The sequence below is a fragment of the Elephas maximus genome, chromosome 4 (assembly GCF_024166365.1).
Source record: "Elephas maximus indicus isolate mEleMax1 chromosome 4, mEleMax1 primary haplotype, whole genome shotgun sequence".
Taxonomy (NCBI): Eukaryota; Metazoa; Chordata; class Mammalia; order Proboscidea; family Elephantidae; genus Elephas; species Elephas maximus.
In genome coordinates, this window is record NC_064822.1 from 155641137 (window position 1) to 155651293 (window position 10157).

Here is a 10157-nt window from a genome sequence, read left to right on the forward strand (position 1 = left end):
TCAAAAAGAAAAATATAAGCATGAGTTGTATTTTATACAAGTGCCTTAAAAAAGTTGACTTTTAACACTTTGATTCTTAATATTCTCCTTATTATATGACAAATTCTGCTACTATAAAGTAGAAACTATAGAGATTAGATGATAAGCAGAATCATTTCAGTCATTTTCAAGTTTCTTTCTAAAACCTACCCAAGGCTAATAACACCAAAAAAAAAAAAAAAAAAAAACCATATTGCTGTCTAGTCGATTCCGACTCATAGCAACCCTATAGGGCAGAGTAGCACTGCCCCATAAGATTTCCAAGGAGCACCTGGTGGATTCAAACTGCTGACTTTTTGGTTAGCAACCAAACTCTACCGGTACCCGACCAGGGTTTCCACCAAGGCTAATAGGAGTTGCAAATATCCATGCTTAGGAATCACTCTCAGATGTTCTGCTTGGGTAGTGTCTCTTATAGAATATAATCACTATGTTTGTGCTATAACATTAAAAAAATAAGTACAAAATAAGCCCTGTTATTTGCTTCTAACAGAGGAAGGAATGGCAATGTGCCTTATCAGTGCAGAGTAATCTGGTAAACTTCTCCTGACCCAGTTTCTCATCCTACAGAATGAGTTGGCCAAAATTCAGTCTTCAAAAATTCTAAGTACTTAATTTGAAAGAGAAGCCTGAATTCAGATCACTGCCTTGCTATTTGTTAAAGGGTCACTTTGAACATGTTTCTTAACCTTTATGTGTCTGTTTCCTCATTAATAAAATGAAGATGCTATTAATTTATTTTGCAGTGATGCCATGAATATTAAATCCCTGACACTCAGAATGAGAAATGCCTACCACAGAACCTCTGCTCACGAGTGGAAGTTTGGTGGTGGTGTTGGTGGGGGGTAGCCCCCAAATTTTTCCTGATTTCTGTCATATGAACAGACAAGAATTAAGTAGTCCTTTTTCAACATGTCCATGACTCCCATTTTACAATTGTTTGAGCAAATAGTGTCCCAGTTATTAAATGGACATATGTCTCACACCACTGCTGGGGCTTCTCTCCTCACCTGTGAAGGGCTTCTTTCTGTCTCCAAATCAATTCACAAGGTGTCCTAATATCCATCTCTATTTGCTGACACCATAATTAAGCATTATTTTGTCTGTGTGCTTCTTATTATTACCACAGGATTAAAAATCCTTTGCATCCTTCTACATCTTATGGGTTAGTAAAGCTTCTGCATATATATCAAATAATCATAACACACTATAAGTGTATATGTAGCAAAGGCTATAGTATAAAGAAGGGAGCCTGGTGCTATTAGAGCTTATTACAGGTAGATTTAGCCTAGTGAGGGATGTTGAGGAGGAGTTTTCCACTAATTTCAGAGACCTACAGATAAATCAGATAGTCAGTAGTTGATAATTGTACTGACATCAAACATACTAATGATCATGAAGATGGCGTAGCACCAGGCAACATTTTGTTCTGTTATATGTAAGGTTGCCATCTAAAGAACCCAGCTGGGTGGAGAGAACAACAATAAGAATTGTACCAATTCAAATTAGGAAAAAAAATTTGTGTGTTGCACTGACTTCAAAATCTAGTTAGTATACACATCAGTTTGATTTTTTTAATCAAATTTATCGAGGTATAATTTATATATAATAAAATGCATCCATTTCAGTGTACATTAATGAGTTTGAAAATGAACCTATGTACCCACCACCACGATCAAGAAAATTTCTACTCTGATTCCTGTAGCTAATCCCCACCCCTGCCCCAGGCAACTACTCATCTGTTTTCTATCATTAGTTTTGCCAATTTTAGAATTTCCTGTCAGCGGAATCATGTAGTGTATACTCCCTTGCCTGGCCTCAGTTGTTCAGCAAAATAGTACTGAGGTTTATCTATGTTGTTGCTTGTATCAGTAGTTTGTTGCTTTTTATTGCTGAGAAGTAACCGTTGTATATGCATACCACAATGTTCTTGTTCTTTTTCCTACTGAGGAACATTTAGGTTGTTTTCAATTTTAGGCTTTTGTGAATCTAGTAGCTATGAATATTCATAGACATTCAAGTCCTGTATGTGGACATACTTCTCATTTCTCTTGAGTAAATACCTGCGGGTTGAATTACTGAGTCATTTGGTTAATATTTACTTTTATAGCAACTGCCGAACTTCCAAAGTGATTATAGCATTTTAAATTCCCAGCAGCAATGTAAGAGAGTTACAGCTATACGAATCATTACCAAACTTGGGTGTTTTGAAACTTAAATTTCAGCCATTCCATTGGATGTGTTATGATCTCTCATTGTGTTTTTCTTTCTGTTTCCCTGATGACTAAGGATGTACAGCACCTTTTCTTTAGCTTTTGGTCATTTGTATAACTTTGTTAGTGAACAGTCTGTTCACATTTTTTGCTTGTTTATGGAAGAGAGGATTGTTTGTCTTCTTAGTATTTAGTTGTAGTAGCTATTTACATATTCTGGTCACAAATTCTTTGTTGAAAATGTATTGTGAGTAGTTTCTCCTGGTCTATGGCTTGTAGGTTTTTTTCTCGGCAATTTTGTCAATGTTTTCTTCATTTCTGGGAAATTGACTTGAATTATTTACTTATGTTTTTCTTCCTCCACTGTGTCTGTTTTCTGCTTATGGAACTCAATATACACATATTAGGCCTCTTGGACTAATTCTCCAACATGCTTACATTATCTCTCTCTCTCTCTTTTTTTTTGGTGGGGGCAATGCTTTACTTTTAAAGATATCACCTTAATATTTTCTGCCAAATGTCCTTTTGGGTTTTTCATTCACACTATTCCATTTTTACTTCCCAAGAGCTCTTTCTTGTTTCCTGTTTGTTTCTTTTATGTAGTATTCATTTCCTGTTTCATGGATGTACTATTTTAATTTTCTGAGTTTTGTTTTTTGTTTGTTTTCCTTGAATTTCAGTTTGGGAAATTTCTACTTACCTATCTTCACTGATTCTTTCCTCAGAAGTGTTCAGTCAACTGAAGAGCCCATTATAAGCATTCTTCAGTTCCATTAAGGAGTTTTTGATTTCTAGACTTTCCTTTTCTTTCTTTCTCAGAGTTTCTGTTTATATCACCCAGCAGTGCTTACACATTGTCTTTTTTTTTTTTTTCCCCACTAGACCCCTTAACATATTAATCATAGATTTAAAAAATTTCCTGTCTGTAATTCCAACATCTAGGTCAGATCTGAGTCTGGTTCTGTACTTGCTTTCTCTCTTCAGGCTGTGTGCTATTTTTTGTTGTTGTTGTTATGTCTTGTAATTGTTGTTGTTGTTGTTTAATCCAGGGATGTTGCATCAGGTGATATAAAGTGAGGTAAATAGGCTTTGTGTGAAGGTTTATGTTAGTTTGCCCAAAGTTGAGCTGTGTTTATTTTTGTCATGTCTTTAGGTGTTATAAATTTCAGATTCTTCTAGTGTCCCTGTTTTGTGTTCCCTCTTGACTCTGGGCTGTCCTTAGTACTATTCTTTAGAAAGAGTTTGTGTCTTGCAATTCTTTCAGCTGTAATCCACTGTTATTATACAGGAATCTCCTTGGTGTGGTGGAAAGGAGTGGAATAGGAGATGCATTCTATTATCTTGTGATTAAATGTCCATATTTTAGTGGGCCTGTGTGTCTGGGCTGTGACCTTCACAAGGGTTTCTACTATAGTATGTTGTAGAAAAAAAAATTATAAAGTTTAGTAAAGCAAAAAGAAAATTTTATGCCGCATATATTCAAAGAGGCAAAAGTGGGAAGCAGACAAGTATGCTGCTAGAGCCCTGTCTGCCCAAGTCCAAGGAAATATTACAGGACAGAGTAAGAAAATGGACAAGCATACTGCTAGAGCCATGTCTGCCCAAGTCCAAGGAAATATTACAGGACAAAGTAAGAAAATGGACAAGCATACTGCTAGAGCCATGTCTGCCCAAGTCCAAGGAAATATTACAGGACAAAGTAGGAAAAATGGACAAGCATGCTGCTAGAGCCATGTCTGTTCGAGTCCAAAGAATATTACAGAACAGGAAAACGGGCAAGCATGCTGCCACACCCATGTACTGTAATGTTTGAGGATCATTACAGAGTTATTAGTATATTAATATTACAAAATGGGCAAAACCATTGAAAGCTTCACATTATCACAGATTGGCTAGAAATGGTGATCCGACATTTTGAGTTGTCTTTCTTAACAATCATTGGTATAGGCTTCAGTAAGGATAGTCAGAAGGGTCTTCATTGGTCCAACAAATTTTCTATTCACTAAATGTTAATTGAAAAAGATAAAAAGAAAAAGAGTAGAAAGTCTTTTGGGTTCTGTTTGATTGGCTTAAGTAAATGTTCCCTAAAAGATATTTTCCAAGATTATCCTCACTATTGTCTGTATCCCTCAGGGCCCAGTTGATGTGTCCTTATGAGCCATTGTGAGCCCAGCTCCAGCTGGATCACATTCTTTATGCTCAAGGACAGGGAATAATGATTCAAATACTATTTCCTGAATCAAGTTTAGCTATTTTTTCCCCCTTAGCTGAAACAGGAAGATTAGAAGCAATCTAACGGGAGGAAATCACTTCTCCAAACTGGAATAAAGCTATGGTAAAGACTTTTTCCCCTGGAGAGGAGACTTTTTTTATGGAGAACACTCTAGGCATACTTCACAAAGGTTATCCTTCCCCTTTCCCTTCCAGAGCCGTGAAGGGATCTCCTCAGATCCTTGCCATAAAAACCTGGAGAGGTTTCTAGGATGAATACCCATGAGAGTGAGCCCCCTTTCAAAAACCGCAGCCCTCAGGAGTTCTTCACTCTCTAGATAATCCACATTCAGCCTCCAGCATTTAAACAATTAAGTGACCCTACAAGTTTATGGGAACACTGGTGGTGGAGTGGTTAAGAGCTTGCTGCTAACTGAAATGGTGGTGGTTGGAACCTGCCAGCCACTCTGCAGGAGCAAGATATGGCAGTCAGCTTCAATGAAGATTTATATCCTTGGAAACCCTATGCGGCAGTTCTAGTCTTTACACGTTGAGGCTGAAATCAGAACTTTCTCAGTTCTTTTAAGCCATTAATCTTTGTCCTTTCTAACTTCCAAAATTCTATTGCTATACTCTCCTTTCCTCTTTATATTGTTCTTAATGGTGTATTTTTAAAAATATTTTTATTGACATTTCTATTGGGTTTAATGAGGAAACAGTTTAATATTTACAGACAATGTAGCATTTAGTTATTTAAACCCTCTGGAGCCCTGGTGGTGCAGTGGTTAAGAACTCAGCTACTAACCAGAAGGTGGGAAGTTCAAATCCACCAGTAGCTCCTTAGGAACTCTATGGGGCAATTCTACGCTGTCCTATACAATCACCATGAGTCAGAATCAACTCAACGGCAATGAATTTGGTTTTTGGTTTATCATATTCTCTTAGAACACCATAAGACATAATTTCTGCAGCTACGTTAACATCTGTATTAGTTACTGAGTCACTAATTGTTTTGCTGACTTTTATATCTTCAAGGCCAATATACCAAACCAAACCCACTGCTGTTAAGTCAATTCCACCTCATAGAGATCCTATAGGACAGAGTAGCACTGTCCCATAGGTTTCCAAGGAGTGGCTGGTGGATTCAAACTGCTGACCTTTTCGTTAGCAGCCAAGCTCTTAAACACTATGCCAACAGGGCTCCTCTTAACACTCTGGAGGTCCCAAATCCATCACATTATTTCATACCTCCTAGTCCTTGGCTCGATGGCAATGAGTTTGGTTTGGTTTGGTCCATGCTCATGCTTCATTCTCCCAGCCATCACCTAGGGAAATTTACTTAAGTTTAAATTTTCATCTAAACTATAACTTCTCTAGAAAGTCTAACTTGACCCTTGTCACTGTCCTCACCGTTAGAAAAAGCCACTAACTCCTTTTTGTCATTCACGCTATAATGCACTTAAGGCAGACTTTCCTCAAATCAGCTATAACGTTCAACTATTCTTTGTACATGTGTCTCTTTGTTCCATACAAAACAGTGCATTTCTTGAGAATAAAGATACTGTACTCTCACCTTTAAACACAGGTAAACATCCTTCTGGTATTCTCTGCTTTCAGCCAGGATCCATCTGACATCAGCAATGATATCCCTGGTTCCATGTCCTCTTCTAAAACCGGCCTGAATTTCTGGAAGTTCCCTTTCGATATACTGCTGCAGCCATTTTTGAATGATCTTCAGCAGAATTTTGCTTGCATGTGATATTAATGATATTGTTCTATAATTTCCACATTCAGTTGGATCACCTTTCTTGGGAATAGGCATAAATATGGATCTCTTCCAGTCATTTGGCCAGGAAGCTGTCTTCCATATTTCTTGGCATAGACAAGTGAGCACCTCCAACACTGCACCTGTTTGTTGAAACATCTCAATTGATATTCCATCAATTCCTGGAGCCTTGTTTTTCTCCAATGCCTTCAGAGGAGCTTGGACTTCTTCCTTCAGTACCATCGGTTCCTGATCATATGCCACCCTTGAAATGGTTGAATATCGACTAATTCTTTTTGGTAATATGACTCTGTGTATTCCTTCCATCTTCTTTTGATGCTTCCTGCCTCGTTTAATATTTTCCCCATGGAATCCTTCGCTATTGCAACTTGAGGCTTAAATTTTTTCTTCAGTTCTTTCAGCTTGAGAAACGCCGAGTGTGTTCTTCCCTTTTGGAATTCCAGAACACTTAATTGTGCTCATGAGGAAATTTTACATAGATTGAGAGGCAGTTGTCCAGACAGAACAAGGAGATACTGATTGGTTTAAAGTCAGGAAAGGTGTGCTTCAGGGTTGTATTCTTTCACCATACCTATTTAATCTGTATGCTGAACAAATAATCCGAGAAGCTGGACTGTATGAAGAAGAACGGGGCATCAGGATTGGAGGAAGACTCATTAACAAACTGCCTTATGCAGATGACAGAACCTTGCTTGCTGAAAGTGAAGAGGACTTGAAGCACTTACTTATGAAGATCAAAGACCACAGCCTTCAGTATAGATTACATCTCAACATAAAGAAACAAAAATCCTCACAACTGGACCAATGAGCAACATCATGATAAACCGAGAAAAGATTGAAGTTGTCAAGGATTTCATTTTACTTGGATTCACAATCAACACCCATGGAAGCAGCAGTCAAGAAATCAAAAGATGCATTGCATTGGGCAAATCTGCTGCAAAGGACCTCTTCAAAGTATTGAAGAGCAAAGATGTAACCCTGAAGACTAAGGTGCGCCTGAGCCAAGCCGTGGTATTTTCAATCGCATTATATGCATGTGAAAGCTGGACAAGGAATAAGGAAGACCGAAGAAGAGTTGATGCCTTTGAATTGAGGTGTTGGCAAAGAATATCAAATATACCGTGGACTGCCAAAAGAATGAACAAATCTGTCTTAGAAGAAATACAACCAGAATGCTCCTTAGAAGCAAGGATGGCGAGAATGCATCTTACATACTTTGGACATGTTGTCAGGAGGGTTCAGTCCCTGGAGAAGGACATCATGCTTGGCAGAGTACAGGGTCAGGGGAAAAGAGGAAGACCCTGCACGAGGTGGACTGACACAGTGGCTGCAACAATGAGCTCAAGCATAACAACGATTGTAAGGATGGCGCAGGACTGGGCAGTGTTTCGTTCTGTTGTGCATAGGGTCACTATGAGTCGGGACCAACTCGACGGTGCCTAACAACAACACTATTATCTTTAGTACCTAGCATGGTGGGTACTCTATAGATGCTAATAAATATTTGTTGGACATGCGAATAAATAAATAGAATATTGGCATTATGATACTAATTAATTTAAAAATGGGCTAAATGATTTTATAAACATCCCATTGTTGCAGCCACTGTGTCAATCCATCTCCCTGATGGTCTTTCTCTTTTTCGCTGACTCTCTACTTTACCAAGCATGATATTCTTCTCCAGGGACTGATCCCTCCTGATAACTTGCCCAAAGTATGTGAGATGAAGTCTTGCCATCCTTCCTTTTAAGGAGAGCTCTGGCTGTATTTCCTCCAAGACAGATTTGTTCATTCTTCTGAAAGTCCATGGTCTATTCAATATTCTTCTCCAACACCATGATTCAAATGCATCAATTCTTCTTTGGTCTTCCTTATTCATTATCCTGCTTTTTTTTTTTTTTTTCGTAACTAAATATTGACAAAATCTGTTGTTCTCTAAAAGAAATACATTTATCATAATATTTGTATGGAGTATGTGGCTATGTCATGAAAAGACATAATTTATGTATTTGGAGGGATACATTACTGCATACTTTCATTTACATTAAATCATACCCTGAAGATAACTGCAAATAGTACTCAAGCTGCTTTTTTGTGTGTGTGTGTGTGTGTGACTTATGGATACATTCCTAGGTGAATACTGTGGATGAAGGTTAGAATTCAAGTTCTTTTTTCTACTTAAGAGATAGAACATTCACTCACAGAAGGTAATTCGTCTTATGAGAATTTCCATCTATGTACAAAATAAATTGCAGTAACTATTATTAGATACTTCCACCAGGCAGTTAATTTTACTGTTTTAGGAAGTCATTTCTTTAAGGCATGATTCTTTTCACATTCATGCGTCTAATGCAAAATCTGTTGACAGTTACATATTATAAGACCTGGTTAACATCATAGGTGAGCGTTACGTCCCTCAGACACTCGGGTTGCTTGACCTAGTATCTGTTTCCCTACCTTCTTTTCACTATCACAAATACACATCCATTTGCTTTACATGACCAACTAGAGGAACGTTTTCGTGTTTAAACTAGATTCCCCAATCTCTTCACTGGGGAGGCAGGACCTAGAAATATATTGCTGCTCCAACAAAAATCTAATCCACCTGCCTAAATGGAACACCTTTTGATTCCCCACAAAAGTGCCCTCCATGAAGCCGTTGGTCCATCCAAAAGTGGTACTTTTCTACTTCATATAAAGATAACTTATGGCCCCACCAAAAGGAATGGAACTGGGATTTTTTTCAGATATTTCTGGATAAAATTTTGAAGACTACTTCATTTCTAAAATGAAATAAACTCTTATTCTAGAACCAATGTCTCTCAGCGTGCTTCCTTTATTTGGAATAATTAAAAACAATCTGCATAAACTTTCAGAATGGTACTGGAGAACTGTGTTCTCTCAAATGGTGCAATAAAAGGAATGAAGGACTTGTTGCCAGTAGAGTTAGCAACTAGTTTAAGAGAAAATGCACTTTACCAGTATGGATAGAGACTTTATGTACTTAGAAGAAAATCTGTAAATTAAGAATTAAAATTAAAAAAAAAAGCCAGATTAAAAGGCCTTGAAATATCCATGTGTGTGGCCTGGAGTGAGGCTTTTTGGAAGTCAAGAAGGCCATGTCTGAATTTCAGCTCTTCAAAATAGCTGTAATTTTATGAAAGTGGTGTTTTCTACTTATCAATATCACTTCTATTTATATTGTATGTGCTCTTCGTTGGTGAAGACTCAGAATTTTGTAAGCTAATCTATAAATACACATGTAAGAAAATACTCATCACTAATCACATGCACCTACTTTGGGAACTGCCATTTCATAGAGGGATGTATTTTTGATACATTTTTATTAAGTTGCTTCTTTGAGAAATATTGGAGGGGAAAGAAAAACTCAGGTTCATAAGCCACTATCTGAGAACTTCATATCATGTCTGAGAGAAGAGAGAGTGCCCTGACGGACAAAGCCCTTTTGCATTTTTTCTAAATATTAGCCTCCAGACACTAAAATGAGGCTAAAGTGGTCAGAAATGGATGAGTGAGCCAATAAAATGGGTTCTGAGGATAGAGAATTCTGGGACAAAGTATAGCATGGCATCTTCCACAAACTGGTTCTTAAGAAGCAATGAAAAATATATAGGACAAACTTCTGAAAACCCATTGGCACTTTGAGGACTAAGGTGCACCAGACCCAACCCTTGGGGTTTTCAATCTTCTCATATGCATGTGAAAGCTGGACAATGAATAAGGAAGACCAAAGAAGAACTGATATCTTTGATATGCTTTTGGTGAAGAATACTGAATATACCACGGACTGCCAAAAGAATAAACACATCTGTCTTGGAAGAAGTACAGCCAGATATTCATTAGAAGCAAGGATGATAAGATGTTGTCTCACTTACTTTGGACATGTT